The sequence below is a fragment of the Aedes aegypti genome, chromosome 2 (assembly GCF_002204515.2).
Source record: "Aedes aegypti strain LVP_AGWG chromosome 2, AaegL5.0 Primary Assembly, whole genome shotgun sequence".
NCBI classification, from domain to species: Eukaryota; Metazoa; Arthropoda; class Insecta; order Diptera; family Culicidae; genus Aedes; species Aedes aegypti.
This window is the reverse complement of record NC_035108.1, coordinates 12464449-12481551: the sequence shown is the minus strand read 5'-3', so window position 1 is coordinate 12481551 and position 17103 is coordinate 12464449. Positions and strand designations below refer to the sequence as shown.

Sequence of the window (17103 nt, the reverse complement as noted above, 5' to 3'; positions counted from 1 at the left end):
TCACCGTGAAATGTATGATTTCAACGGATTTCGTTGAGTTCCTCGGTATTCACATGAACCTTTCCTGGAAGGCCATGGATATCTCGCTAATTTAGATCAGATAAAATCAAATGCACTACAGCTCAATTTGCTTAATGTAGCTAAATCAAATATTTAGCTTTCATTTTTGTCAGTATTCGATTAAAAGCGTTTGAATCATAAATACAACTACATGTGAGGCACTACAGCGTATCTACATGGAAATCATGGACAATATACATTGTACGTGGAGGGACCATTGGGAACCGTTCTGATAAAGTGAACACAATTACTCATGTAAAGTGCGGTTTCTAACTTAGTTGGTCTCGAACGTTGTTACCCATGGTTTAACCGTATACATATCGGACCGTAATCTACAGGATTCGAGCATCTACGAAACATGGTTCACATCCATCAAAAGTTAATTTTGTAGAATTTCTTAAAGAATTATCATTATCATTCCGTACCTCACACTCCGTTTGGTGCAAATTGTCAATGAGTTGAATTTTGCTTTAAGCCGCAATGCTTACTGTGGTTCATTTCCTTTATGCGGGGATTGCTCACTGCGCGTTATTTCCGCGAAGCAATCCAAATTTTTAAATTTCCCCGCAATATCACGTTTGCAATTGGAATATATCATCATTTAGGGTTATCGGGGACAGTATGAATATTATCACTGCAAGTGATGTTCTATGAAACCCACTTAAAGACCAACCTGATAGACAATCGTTGTAGTAAAGAAACACTGCTAGGGTAAAAGCACCGGTTTTGGCCAGCCTAAGAGAAAATGTCAATAAAAATTAAATGGGAAGCCGTATTCATACTACAAATATGTCAAATGCAAGCTTTCAATCCATATTATGTATATAAAATATCAAAACTGAGCTAAAACCATGTTTTCGCTTTGAAAATTCCGTTGGTCAATATAGGCAATCGAAACCAGTTTCGGCCAGAGATTTAAATTCGGTTCCTAAATTGGCCAATTGCATTGATTTCTCACGAGAGTGGCCAAATTATGAGTGCCCTGGCCAAATTAGGTGTATGGGAGTTAAAATTATAAGGGAAATTGATTGTTTTTCTTGTGTTTTGAACCAATTTGGATGAGTAAATGAATGTAGCTCTATCATATGAATGTGATCTATTGAACACAAAAGGTTTCATGCTGATTGGCTATGTAAAACGGTGTATAATCCACTATGGCTACAATTGGCGTATGGCCAAAACCGGTGCTTCTACCCTACATATTAGAAAAACGGCGCCCTCCTATCGCCGCTACAGTAAATACTTTCGTTGGTTTGTGGGATCATTCAGCTGAATTTCTTTAAGATAACCACAAAAAAAGTTGTGTTTGATTCATACAATGAAGAAATGATGATAAGAGAAAAGTGATAAGCAGTTCCATAAGAAACCTGATTGTTTTAATGCAAAAAGATAAATAAAGGCAAAATATTTGATTAGAATTATAACAGGATTATTTTCGATAAATGCATTAACGTTCAACGCTCCGTCATTGTAATCATCGTCATCATCGATACTTCAAAAGCAGTTTTTCTGTTGAAAACTGAAAATTATTCGATGAAAATGTGTTCACTGTGTTGCGGTTGGAGAACAGAATAATGTGAACACTTTTTCATGTAAAATTTCTTTGAACGAAAAAAACTGCTTTTGAAAGATCCAAAATCAATGACGGATCCTGCCCCCTTGAGGAAAACTACTTTCAGAAAAAAAAATGTTCCATATGAAAATATTAGTGACTAGTTCATCCAACAAAACCTAGAAGAACGGCCTATTTAAAAAAGAAGGGCAAATTTCTGGTGAAATGCTTGCTGCTTTGACGTGACGTGAATGATAATTGTAACAACACATATTCATATCAGAGGAAAGTCTTTGTTAAAAACAAAATTGAAATATGAACACCACCTAGAAGTCCAAAAACCGGTGAGCACGCAGCTGTTCAGCAAGACCATATTGAGGATAAGGGTTCGAAATCCTGCGATGGTGGATCTTATTTCCTTTACATCCCTGGGCATAGAGGCACATATACAAGAATGATAAATTGACAAGGAAAGCTCCCAGTCACTAAAAGGCTTGTTTTATTATAAGCACATTCACACATTTCATAACGCTAAAACAAATTTTATGCTTGGTTGTCCTCGAAATGTTACACCTCATACAATTTTTGTACAATATCCATACAAAAAGTGTTACGACAGGGTGTCAAAAATAATTATTTTTGGCGCTATGAAATTCATGAATGAACCCTTGAACTGTGAAAGTGCACACTGCGCTGAGAAACAGGCACTGCCCCAGAAAGAAAAAGAAGAAGATATTTGCCAACGAGATATATCGAAAGAATAGCTGACATATACAAGAAGGGAAAATATATGCTGAACATTTTACCGACGAGTTTTATGCATCACTAATTACCAGTTCACATTAGAGACGCATACATCAATGGCCAATTTATTTTTATGGTATGGTCAACATTTTTGCCCGCAAAACGATATACTGGCCTGTATCTCATACTTTTCGGGGTAATGGCTCATTCGGGGTAATGACTCATTCGGGGTAGTAGAGTTTGGGGTTGTGGCGTTCGGGGTAATAGGATGGAGCCTAAAAAAGACGTTAGTACTATAATGTAAGTACAAATGTAACATCCCATATTGAAAACTCATTCTTCAAACCATAGTGAAGAATGTTGTTCAAGAAACAAATAACAGCCACTTGGTGACCCAATAACTGAGTTGGTTACAAGTTTAGAATTCAAATCCCTACAGACCATGAAAGGGTTTCATTACGGATTTGTCCAACAACCACAAACATTACCATTAGACTAAGGAAGTTATTTGTTGATAAAGAAAGATCAAAGTGTTGCTTAAAAAGTTAAAAACGATGTACAGATAAACTTTCTTTTGATTTCAAAATGGTCCAAAAATCGAATTAGCATTAGAATTGAGCATTTTGCACAAATTCGTAGGTGGTACAGTCCTAGACCCTTGAATGAGGGTTGCCTCCTTCTCGTCCGTAACCAAAGTCAGAAATTTGGGACTAACCTCTAACTCTTAGACAAGATTGACGCATCTTCCAATAGTCGAGAACTGTCCTGGCCACGTCCTTGCGAAAGCTAGGGAATGGGAAAGCATGATTGATTGAACACCTACTTAAGAAAGATGCAGAGAACTCTACGACCTCTCATAGGTGTTATGGGATGTTGTGGAATGTTGATGGAAGGGGTAGTGCCATAGGATACGTTCGGTAAACGTTCTGGCCGACAAAGGTCTAATATTTACGCATTGTGATCATCCGCTGCTGATCAGAACAAATTTACTAAATTCTTATTTGAAATTACTCTACAATCCGTCGCTCCGCTAGTAATGAAATCTCATAAACATTCTGACTTCTGGCATCATAAAATACTCGCTCTTCACTTTTAACTTTTTCGAAAGATTCGAATCGTTCCACTAGCTTTAACTTGAAATCAATAATAATCACAAGCAAACAAAAAATCCGAGTGACGTTGTGCCGGCCAAACTACTGCTAATCACGTAAAAATCTAGCCCGCAAAACACCAAAAATTAATATTTGCAAAACTGTAACAAGTGGCGTAGCACCATCAGCCGACTCTATTGTTCACTAGTCGAATTGAAAACGCGCAACCGAAGCAATCGTGATATAATAGTAGTTTACGGAACAAGTTGCAGAATGATGATTTTTACAGCACGAGTCGTAAATTTATCCTACGAGGCTTGCCGAGTAGGATAATTACGACGAGTGCTGTAAAAATCGAGTTCTGCAACGAGTTACGTACAACATTTTTTGCAATTTCGTAGAAGACCACTTGAGGGTATCAGAAATAAAATCGGAATGCATTCACCATCATTTAACAATTTCTGAAAAATGGTTTTGTAATGATTCATTACGCAACTCAAAACAGTTGCGTAATGAGAAAGCGTTGCGTAATGAATCATTACATCACTGGTTTCAGTTGCGTAATGACTATTCCCGCACTGCATACTTCAGTGCAGGAAAGTAGGCCGTTTCATAACAGATTGGCGTGATGAAAAACAGCCTATTACGATGAGAAATTGCAAAAAATTCAAAACGAAACCGCCTGCGCACACGGCTTGCTGCGATAATAAAAAACTTGTTTCTTTGTTGTATAAAAATGATGTTTTACTTGTCCAAAAAATTGAATTGTTCATAAAATCGAATCAAATTTATTATCGCATTCTTTGTATTTTGTCCAGTACAAAGTTATCGAAAAAGAACTAAATTTCGAAACAAATTCAGTGTTCCAAGGCTGGCTTGGGATAACAACGAGTTTGAAAGGATAATCTGACGGAGCGTGAGTCGTTAATATGGTATCGATTTAATAATACCATGCGCCTCCTTCGTTCCACTCCTTCATGGAAGGATATGATGGAGACGGTTAACTTCATTCAAGGACTACCGAAAAACTAAACATTACATATACTTTGCAATTTGATTACGTGGACAAATTGATGTGAAATTTGCAAAAAAGTTACACGTGACTTACAGTGAGAAATGAATTCACGACTCCCTGATCACTAGACAGGGCGCATTACCCCTACACCACGAGAGGACTCATAGACGCAGAAGCTAACCTGAATTCGATTTCAACTCAATAATCCTCTTTCTTCCAACATTTTTTTTCTATCTCCAGAGATGTTGCTGCGTGTAACATATAATATTAATATTGATATTTTAATACATTGTTTATATTTTTGTTATTCTAGATTTCCATCCGACTCTGCAGTGCAAGGAGAACAGCAGAAGCGCTTTGAAGTTGTCATTCGAATTCCCTATAGGGGAGACTGGGTAGATTTGATCTCTGGGGAGAAGACTAGATTTCACGCAATTTTCTCGGTATGTTTTGTCTATACGAAAGACAGATGGTCAGATGGCAATTTAGAACTACAGTTAACTCTCCCTTACTCGATATTCCGTATCTCGATATCGAGTTAGAGAACCATAGTAAGAGTTGGTTTTCATGGCTAACTCGATGGTCCCTTAGATCGCAGTTGCACTGGTTTTGTGTTCTGTAACTCGATACTCCTTCAATATCGAGTAAGGGAGAGTTGACTGTATTCCCTAATATATGATCATGCAAAACATGTTTACTTGGGAGCCTGTGCAGAAATCTCGCCAAATTATGATTACTCAGCATAGTTACGTCCACATTGAGAAAAGAGGATCAAGTCTCCCCAGTCTCCTCAGTCTCCCCTACATCAAGGGTGCACTCCGCATCGAACGACCATCCCCAACAACCCTCGAATCTACACGTCATCGGTCGATACTCGAACTCGCCAGGATGAGAAAATATATCTTCATTTAACGTAGCGCAAATAATTCCAGGATCATGACTCTTCATCCAACGTCTGACGACCACCGCCGAGAATCTCGCTCGAACTTTTCCATACATAACCTTTTCATGGCCTCCGTAAAAATCGGCTTATGATGAAAATTTATCGCCGTTTTTCATTAAAATTAAGGATCGAATTGCCTTCGTAGCTGCACCGCCGTAAGTCTCGGGCAAAGTCTTTTAAAATTCAATGACCGTTTAATGTGTTTATTTTGGCTCGATCTTTTCTCATTTCCCTTTGGCTTTCCGCTCGAACCGGGTGCAGGAAACCGGATTTACCTGTGCTTCCTTTTCAAACAGGGCTTGGGATTATTCCGCTCGCTCGTATACAAGTACGGAGTTGACTCTCTGTTGCTTCTCTGTTCGGTACATACCACAAAATTCCAAAATAAATCAAAATTATCTTCGTACCTTGTGGACCGCAGACCGGTTCGCCACAATCCACCCATTACAATGGCCACAATCGCTTTAGACGTGCTCCTCCTCCCCACTGCTTCCGGGGAAAAAGGGCTTCCTTTTCCCTTCCCTTAGTTTGGGATGTTCAATCCCTTTTTTCCCTTTTCTCAACTAGTTGGGGAGGAGTTTTTTTTTCGTGTGGGGACGTGTTTTGCCAGCGTGTGTTGTCGATAGCATTTTTATTAGCTCATTGAAATGTAAATGATGGGGTTCTGATGCAGTTTCCATATCCACGCCGTGCTTGTGGTTTGCAGGTTTTACACATTGTTTAACTTTTGAAAATGTTTGCGAACATGGGAAAGCAGATGTAAATGGGATGCATCCGAGTATCCGATGTTTGGCGGTATCGAGTTATTATGCTTGATTGCAGCCAATATGTACCATTTCAATATTTGAAATGTTGAGGTTCGATACCACATATCGAGGTTTTAATAGTCTTTTACTAAAGTGTTGTAGGTATAAGAACATTTAAACCAATTATTTTTAACTGAAACGTTTATCTCAAACAAGCATTTTGCGACTGCTTGTGGCGTATAAAGTCGGTTTATTAGCAGCATTTCATCAATTTCCGGAACCCACCTCGTAAATCTTGCCTCCAGAAGGAATGGAACCCAACACCGCAAATGTGTGGCTTTGAACGCACGCACCCACAGAAACCAGCGCCACCGTAATTTAGCAAAAATGTTTTATGTGTTTCACCTGAAGGATAGCGAACCGCGCCACCCCTCCACCCCTTGGTGATCTCATAAGCCGGAAAAACTCCACGAGGAAAAACGTTGGTGAATAAAATGGAGCACTTTGTCATAAATTTTCTCACCAACCATCAAGTACCAGCGTACGTGAAAATAGGTGAGAATGTGTCGTATGGGTAAAGAAATTTGCAACCTGTAAACTGGAATAATGGCAAACTGACTGCAGCACGAAAATCGACGGAAATTTATATTTGTTCCGTTGGTGCTGCGCAAAGCTGGAACCACAAAAGGTGGCCGAAGAAGAAAAAAAAAATCGAATCCGAAACTCGATTTCTGACTCGCGTGCGTCTTTGAATTGTGTGTGTGTGTGTGTGCATAAGTGTGCAGACGAAGTGGATGTGCGAATACCTGTCGGGGCATGTGTGTCAGGCCATATATTCTTGCATTTTCGCTTTCTTAGGAGACGTTAACGACTTAAGGTGAAGGAACGAATATTTATAGTCTAAGCACAATTTGAATTGAGTTTTGAACAAATGATGGTATGTTTCTTGAACATATTACGATGTATCCACTACTGTTTCAAAACAGATTTTCTCACAAAAGCTCATCCTTTAATTCACAGCTTCATGCCAATGGAGTTTCTGGAATGAGAAAAAATGCTCTCCAAATTTTGACTGAAGTAATTGCAAGTGGAATCTGTGAACCAGTTTTGGAAAGAGCTTCTATAAAATTCAACCCATGATTTCTTGAGGATTTCTTTGTAAACTTCTTAGAGCTCGTCAATTTCTCAGAGTTGCTTGCTGTCACCATCAACGCTTAAAATTTGCTGATTTGTACAGGCCAACTGCGATAAAATTCGGATCATTCTATATCACATCAACATCATGCTCTCTACTTCATCACCAGTGCATTGATGGCGATAGACTATGGATATCACTGATGGCTCAAGTTTAGCCTTAAATTAAGCAAATAAAATGGCAATTTATCAGTACGATATCCTTGATAGTGCTTGCAGACGGATTGAAACTGTGTGTTGGTCACTGAAAAACATTAATAGCGTGGGTAATTACCACGTGATCACTCATTCTGCAGTGATTGTGATCTAGAGTGCGATGTCGCATCACAGCTGTTGGTTGTCAGATCCAAGTGATATCGATAGTTCGCAACTGATATTGATAGTTTTAGTCCATCAGTCATCAGCTGATATGACCGATATTGTGCAACCCTGCAATTTCTCGAGAAATCTGATCAATACATATAGGAGATTACAAAGACCATCACTAAAGGTATTCCTAGAGAAATCTATGAAACATCCTCAATTTTTTTGGAATAATGCCATTGAAAATTAACTTGAACATGAATTCATGAAACGGTACATTGACCAATATGAAGAAATATGATAAATTTATTATTTATACGCAAGAAACTCACTGTAGAACACTGACCAAACTAAAACCACCTATGCTAGTATTGCAAAATCAATTTGAAATTTGCACATTAATCAAAAACTTCTGGTTGAACTGGTACCAAGAATCAGTGAACAACATATTTCAAAACATACACATTTATATTGCATCACACCATAGCCTGGTTTGAAATTGTACCGAGCAGCGGCATTTTTTTTCCCAAATTTCTACTTTCTGATGTGTCACGTCTGCCACAAGTGTGGAAAAAATGACCTGAATATTTGCCGAAATTGTGAGTGGATCCATTTTTTTTTCCGGCGTTGATGTTTGTTAAACCATTAAGCGTGGCGATACGATGAGGAGGGTCACATATTTTTCCGGTTGCCGTTCTATTTCGAGTTTGTTTTGAATCCGATGGGCACGGGTCCGAAATCGCTTTCGCGTTCGGGGATCTATTTTCGGCTGAGGTGAGTTTTTGCGCACATTCCTCGGCTGATGACAGGTGAAAAATTAAGATCCTGTCGCCAGCAAGTGCGTGTCTAATTGATGGTGGGTGGATGTTAGAATTTTTAGCGTGTTGCATTTCCATATGATGTGATGGGTGATGATGATGGAGCTTCAATGATGGATGGTTGGATATTTTTGATGACCTAATTGTCTCAGGCGAATTTTTTAGAAAAAGGAAAAATCAACACATGAGCTGACAAGTTTTGTTCATGTGACATATAATTTAATACAGAAATGAAAGCCGGATGAAATTATTCAGTTCTAAGGTACTTTGAAACGGGGTATCATTGATCAGCAGAGTACCGTTGATTAGAATATTTCTTCTCTTAAAAAGTTCTAATCGATATTTTCGTTGAAGCATCAGGAATTGCATCCAATTTTCTCAGGAGTACCTCTCACTTGTTTATCATGTCAGTAGAATAAAACACCTACCCCCAATGCTAAGTAAGCGAGAGAAATGGGTTTTATCATCGCTCTATGTCTTTGGGGCTCTCGTTCGCTCTCGCGCTCTTATTTATCAAACTTGTTACAACTTGCGCATGAGAACGAATTTTGCGATGCCTGTGAACCATTGTCGTTGCATGTAGGGTGTTTTTTCCCCATATTCATTACCTTATAATATTTTTACATTTTTAACGAATCATTTAAAGGAATGCAGAATTGCCTTTGCCCTTTTATTTTATTTTTTTAATTATTCCTGAACAGGCATTGCAGGATTCGCTCTCATTTGAGTATGAAGCACGATCAAAGCAAGCAAAGAAAAACATCCCATCTGTTGCGGTCCACGATCGTCATTGTATCGCAATAAACAATCCACGAACTTCCAATAGCAATAGTGTCCCCCAGGCTTGGAGCATGTTTAGAGGGGTTTTATCATGCACTACTATCCCCCCAATCTGATCAAAGTTGTAGCAGTATACGATAAACAGTCTCTCATAACGTGCAGCATGTTATGATAGTTACAGAGAGCGATACGTGAGAGATTCTCTCAATTTTCTCAGGATTCAGTCCCTGCCCTGTCTAGTGAACAGGGAGTCGTGAGTGTGATTCAATTTGTCCATTTAATCCATGATGATAATTAATCTTCGAGCTGTTTAGTAGAATACCTATAAGTAGACGAAAAAACAGAATTTAGTACTATTTAGTACTAGTGGAATTAAATGGTATAGTACTAAATTCGTTTTTTTCATCTACTCATTTAATCCAATGGCGAAGTATACAATACCCGTCATAAATACGGACTCGCTTCATAAAGTATAACATCACTCAGCTGAATATTGAATCACCCTGAAAAATTTGGCATCACCTCAAAACAGGAACATTCATGAACTATATCTCGAGATGGTGATGATCTATTATGGTGCGGTCTTCAGCAGATCTACCTTGTGATCCACATGAGATGGAAAGTTTGAATATTTGGCAAAGTTGTTCAGAAAGTCAAGGACATTCGGAAAATAGGCTACTTGGTTCAAAATTTTGCCGCTAGGTGGCGCTAGTAAGCATGTAAAATTAAGCATTTTGAGCTAGTTCTATCTTGTGAATCACATGAGATAGAAAGTTCGAGTCTTTGGCAAAGTTGTCCAGAAGGTCAAGGATATCCGGAAGGTAAGCAAATAGTTTGGCTTGCAATTTTTCCGCTAGGTGACACTAGTTATCATGTTAAACTGAGCATCTATTTCATGATCCAGATAAGACAGAAAGTTCGAGTTTTTAGTTGTTTTTTTCATCGCTTTTTCATCGCTAGATGGCACTTGTGAGCATGTTAAATCAAACATTTAAAGCATGTTTGTAATGTATCATCCGAAATGCATATAAACTCAAACATATGAAACAATGTGAACCAGATGAGATAAAAAGTTCGAATTTTCGACAAAGTTGCTCATGAAGTTATTGGCAAAGTTCTTCAGAAGGTCAAGAATATCCGGTAGGCAGCTTAGTTCGTAATTTTGCCGCCAGGTTGCGGTAGCGCACATAGGAAATTGAGAAATTTTAGCTAGTTGAAATAGAAAATTCGAGTTTACGGTAAAGTTGTTCGGACAGTCAAATAAATTCGGACGGCAAGCAATTTGAATCGTTTTTCCGCTGGGTGGCGCTAGTGAGCTGTCAAATTGAGAATTTTGAACTGGAAATTATAAAACACAGTCAGTGCTACTGCGGTCCAAGGTCCATGAAAATCAACTTATTTTACTCTGGTCCGTCAAATCGATATTGAGATATGCAACCTCCAGTTATGGAGGGTTGACTGTACCTACAGTATCGGACATATAAAATGCACCAAAGCTGGTTTCACATGCAAATAATCAACATCAGATAGCTTTATCTCCGTTGGTTCTCAACAGATTTTTTTCATTTTTTCTGTGACGAACTACAAATTTCTTCAACTTTTGATAACTATTGAAAAAAATATGCCAATACTTTTGATTACAGATAGGTTGAATTTTGACAAAAACTGATCTAGCGACAAAACTATGCGTCGCATTAATTTGATGGTTTCAGCGCATTTGATCCATATTACTTGATGAACACATGTTCTACAGATACCAAATTGGTACGACGTATAGATATTTTGCTAGATCTCATTTCGGCTTGGTGCATTTTTCATGTCAAAATTTAACCTATATGTAGCTTTTAAATCAATAGCCTTCACACAACTTTTTCAACAGTTATCTAAATTTGAGATAATTTGTAGTTCGTCACTGAAAAAAAAAGAAAAAAATCAGTTGAGAAACAACGGAGATATCGCTATCTGACGTTGACCATTTCGTATGGGAAATAGTTTCGGTGCAGTTTTTATGTCCGATACTAGAAGATACTAGACAGAATGTCAAGAATGTTGTTCAGAAAGCCTCTGGCATTTGGAAGTGAAAGTGATTTAGGTCAGAATCACATAATATTTAAGTGATTCATATTGTATGTACAATAGGGTGCGGATTATTTTTCAAATGTTTTCAAAACCTACTCTACTAAATTCAAATCACATTAAAAGAGAAACCTCAAAATCTGAGCCAAAAATATTAATATTTGGAGGTGGCGCAAGCGTCTTGAAGGTGAATTTTCAAGTTATAAAAAATGACCTTCAGTGAAGTAAACATAACTTTGTTAATTTTCAACCGATTCTGAAACTTCTATTACCATAAATTAAATTTATGAAAACTTTGTAGAGCATCGAATTTGTCTAAAATCAAAACTTGTCTTAGTTAAAATTTCTTTTATCCAAATTTAAAATAAACATTTTTGATTGACCATAACTTCGTTAATACTCAATCGATTTCGAATCTTTTTCCATGTTTTTGAAGCAAATATAGTTGTTTTCAAACTGTTCATACAACACATTTTTCTAAAAAATAATTTGGCTTAGGTATTGAACAAAATCTATCCAAAACCATGATTTTTTAATGAAAAAATCAAATTTCTTTGGATTATTTAAGTTTTTTCGACGGAAATTGCATTGTTTCTATAAAACTAATTGATTGATTTGACTTTATTAACGAGATTTTTAGCCCTGGGCTAGTTCATCTCGGGACCAACGGCTTTACTTCCCTTCCGAAGGAAGTCGTCACTATAACTTTTTAAGTCATAAGTGACTATGTCGGGGATGGGATTCTATCCCAGGTCCTCGGCGTGAGAGGCGAGTGTTCTAACCACTACACCAGGTCCGTCCCCGTCTATAAAACTAAAATTTATAAAGCATCTTGCCTTAATTACAAGTTGAATAGTGCACATAGTCAATATATGCAAAAAATTTTGCTTCAAAATTATTTAAAAATTGTTGCAAAGTCCTTCCCAAACGTTTAAAAAATGAGAGAACCCAGTTTCAGCCTTAAAGATAACATTTAACTGGAAAAAAATTGAAAAAACTGGCATTTTTCGTTATTAAATCATATCTTGGTGCAGTTTTTGTTGAATAACTTGACCAAGAAATTTTTTAGTGAAATGTGATGTATGCAAGGTTTGAAAACAATAGAATTAGCTTCAAAAGCATGTAAAAAGATTTGGAATCGGTTGAGTAATCATGAAATTATGGTCAAACAAAGTTGAAATTTTTAGTAAATTAGCTTAGTTTAGCTTAGCTTAGCTTAGACTGACTACACATATCAATGGTTGCTATTTTTTTTATCTCTATTAATGAGATTTTTAGCCCTGGGCTAGTTCATCTCGGGACCAACGGCTTTACTTCCCTTCCGATTCTCATCGCCCGCCCCCGCAGGAGCAAGCGTCAAGGTCGAAGGATCAAACACAACTCCAAAACTCAAAGTTGAAATTTTTAGTAAATAGGGTCCTAAAGCCCTGTCCCAATTTTAGTGCCAAACGCTTAAGTTTAGGCCAAAAACACATGTTTACTCAATTTTCTAATGTTTTCCGTTGGTTTAAGCCCAAAAAACATTTTTTTAGATTTTGTCACATCCTTTGGCTTAAACTCAAATTTTGGGTGTATTTTGTTTTCCGTGTCCCTTACGAAATGTCAGATAGGAACAACCCCAGTGGTCGAACTAAAACCCCTGTGGTGTTTTTGTCGACTAAGCGAACGTCAAACATGATCAAAAGTGTCAAGGTTCATTTATGGACCAAATTTTTAAATTAAAGTTTAAACATGATATAGCCATTATTTGAGCGGGAAAAATTGCTAAAGTAGTTGCAGTAACATGCTTTTTCGTGTTATTAAATAAAAACAAGATTTCATTAAAAATTTTAGGACCCAATTGAGGAAAAATTTAGAATAAATTACCCTTAAATAAAACTTGTTTTGATTTTAGACAAATTTGATACTCAACAAAGTTTTTACAAATTCAATTTTGATCAATACCTTTTAAAAGTGTTAAAATCGGTTGAAAAATAACAAAGTTATGTTTACTTCACTGAAGGCCATTTTTTATAACCTGTAAATTCACCTTCAAGACGCTTGCGCCACCTCTAAATGTTAATATTTTTGGCTCACATTTTGAGGTTTCTCTTTTAATGTGATTTAAATTCAGTAGAGCACACGAATTTTTGGTTTTGAGAACTTTTGAAAAATAAGCCGCACCCTAATATACCAGTGTTTCAAATACGATTCATTTTCTGGTAATTCAAGTATGATTTAGTTCATGTACGAGCAATTCAGACCTGACTTACATCATATTCAATTATTCAAGTCAGAACCACTTCATATCCAAAAGATTCAGGACTTCATTTTCAAAGATTTCAGGGGTTTTCAAGTATTTTAAGGCGAAGAAGGTCGTCACTGAAATTTGTGCTGGGTATTGATGATTGTAGCTAATTTGTCTCACGATTGCGTATTGAAGAAAATCACTCGATTTTAAACTGACATTGCTGAAAAAGTATCAGCTAACTTTCAGCATGTAAGCGCAAGTAGTGATACTTTTCTGAATCAATATTACTTAAAATTACTGAGTTTTATCACTTTGAAATTGCAAGCTGCAAAATCGACATGACTGCCAAAATGACTGCCAAAATCAAGTGATTTACGGCTGATTCATTTAATATTCAAGCGAGTTAGGATTGATGCACTTCATATTTTCTTGCTCCATGTCCAAATAATTCATGTCAGATTCACCGCATGTTCGAATGATTCTATTCTGATTTACTTCATATTCAAGTATTTCAGGTGCGATTGACATCATTTTCTGGCATTCCTGGCTGATATACTTCATATTTGAGGAATTCATTACTGATTCACTTCTTCTTCGCATGATTCAGATCTGATTTACTTCATTTTCAAGTAATGAGATTATATTTATTTTTTTTTTGTTTTAATGAATCAGGTCTGATGATTCATGATTCAAGTATAAAACATACCTGTACCTCATATTTAGGTGATTTATATCAGATTCACTACAGGACTACTTAAATTCACATTTAAGTTATTCAGTACTGATTCACTTCAAAATCAAGTGATTTATGTTAGAATTGCTCCATTACCAAGTGATTCGTGTCGGTTTCATTGCGACTAATTCATTTAATATAAAGTAATACATGTCTGGATTACTTTATATTTACGTGATTCACTGCCCATAAATCAACTTTGAACCCCAATAGCAACTGCAAAACTGGAATTATGTTCAACTTTATATTTTTTACTGATCAATACTAGCAAATTGAGTATTCTGTGGGGTGGAGCTAAATGAATATTGCATTCAAAAATTTACTAGAAAATTATGAGCATTTGTATGAAACTGCAAACTTCAAACTTTGAGCGCTGTTTTCTCAATGCCTGCTTATTCCATATGGGACAGTTATGCCTTTATGGGCAGTTCAGATCTGAATTAATTTATATAAAAATAATTGCAGTCTGATTCATTTTAAAATAAAATTATTAATATTTGATTCCCTTCATTTCCAAGCAGTTAGGACTGATTCACTTGTTCTTGTCGAAGACAAGAATTTTACATTTTATCTGAATCATGAGAAAGATACTCAATTTCATTTGCTAAATAGTGCCACCTAGTTGCAAAAATTCAAATCAAAATGTTTGTTTTCTGGTTGTCACCGGACCTCATGAACAATTGCCAAATACTCGAGCTTTCTATCTCATGTGGATTACAAGGTAGAACTAGTTAAAAACGCTCGATATTACATGCTCACTAGCGCATCTAGCGGTAAAATTTCGAACCAAACTGTTAACCTTTCTGATATCCTGGATCCGTTGAACAACTTTTCTGAAGATTGCTTCTTTGTAAATCATAATGATCTCGAGATATAGCAATATGAATTTACTTGTTTTGAGGTGATGCTAAGCTTTTCAAGAGGTGATTCAATATACAACTGAGTATTGCAATATTTTTTTAGTGAGTTCACATTTATGATGGGTAGTGTAATGTCTAATTTTAAGGTAGTTGTTCAGATTTGTTTGAGTTAGAAAGAAATTTTATTTAACGTGCTTAAAATTTTCAGAAATCTCAGTGAACTAAGTCACAGGATGGATTTCAAAAATATAAAACATGCAACATTTGATGCAACATTTCCAATAGATATCCCAAAAACTGATTAATTTCACCCCGGATTACGGTACTCATCAGCGTCACCCGAAAACTCTCAGCGCCATCGATTTCCAGATCTGACGATAGTGTTGTTTGCTCTTTCCGCCGGAATACGGGTTCGTTAAACGAACGCATTCACCCCGTTAGGTACCGAACCTTCCCAGGTGTGCTCCGAAGCTTTTCCATCATCCATTCGCATTGATTATTATTAGTTGGAAAACTGCACTGTTGTGGAACCAGCTGTGGCAGTTGGAAAATGTGGAAATTATTTTAATAACCCTTACCGGTTTGGTTTTTGTGTGATGTATGTGTGCTTAATGGGACCGTAGGAGCAATGGTGCTCTATGTGTGGTTGAAATATTGAACCACTAAACGGCTCGGTTGGAGAACTGTTTTATTTCGGGATGGTCTTAGTTGGGAGCAGCACACGGTTCCACTTTCGCTGGATGGCGCTAATGCATTCGTATGGTGTCAAAAAGCTAAATTCGAGCGAAAGCACTTGTGGCTGGAAAATACAGTCCCTTAACAGGTGCGCAGCGAATTTGCACTGAATTGACTAATGAGGTTGGAGGATATTATTCTAATGATGGATAAATGTAGTTCGAATTTAGTTTGAACGGTTGCATTAGCAACAGCGCTTCCGTAAATTTCCACTTAACGGTGTTGTACAGCAGTCTTCTGTATGGCACGGTTTGGGAAAATATTGAAAGGTTGGATATGGCTTTGTGGGTCATACAAGATCTTCGGAAGCACATATTTTAGTCCAATCAGCTATTCGATGGAAGATCGTTTATGTGTTCCATGGACATAATTGTGCAGTAAAATGTGTAGTTACTGTAAAATTAAATGGTTTTATTGAATTCACAGTACCTAGATGATCTGAAACATCTCTGAAACTCGATTTACCTCGAAGTCGAAAACGTAACTAAGGGGAGCTATGGGAGGTTTTCGCCCATTCGAAATATCGTAGCCCTGTCTAGAAATTAAAACTGTTTAGAAAAAAAAAAAAACTAAAAAGGCGCCATGCTTTTAAGTTTGGCAACACTGTAGTAATAAAATAGTGTTTTATCTGAATTCTTCAAGAGATTTCCTTCTTGATTTGGGTGATCTGATACAAAATCGTTTTATTTTTGTACACACTTTACATTTCACATCGAATTTCGATACCATAATTTTGGGTGATATTGATAGCTTTAAATCACTTTCAGATGTGGCATAATGAGAAGAAGTCATCAATGAACGCCACCCAAGTCTGATACAACTCATAAAACTGAGAAAAAAATAATTTGCGAGCTTGAAACAAGATCTTACATTTATACAGCCTTTACATATAACTCTGTAATTATCTACACCTGATTGCACAATAGAGGAGTAGCGATTACAAGTAAGAATGTTGCTCAAGTATAAACTTTGGAAAAGTTTTACATTCTACAGAAATGGTCTCATCACGGCACTCTGCATAAAGCGAGATTTTTATCACTTTTTAGTCTGTGAACCATAAACATCCCAGCTTCTTTGTTAGGACATGAATGAGTCGGAACCTGTTGAGACAGGTTCATGTCTCATTCAAAAGTAATTCATTGGAGCTCTTGTTTCATTGTTTCATTTTCTTACCAGCATCCTTGCCATGTTGCAACTTATGCGGATTCGTCTCGCACATGCAC

General features: G+C 36.9%; 1 protein-coding gene across 1 annotated transcript in view; it reads right to left on the bottom strand.

The window, feature by feature from the left end:
- LOC5569145 overlaps positions 1–17103 on the bottom strand; it is a 298989-nt gene that overhangs the window by 139637 nt on the left and 142249 nt on the right. The window lies entirely within an intron of this gene.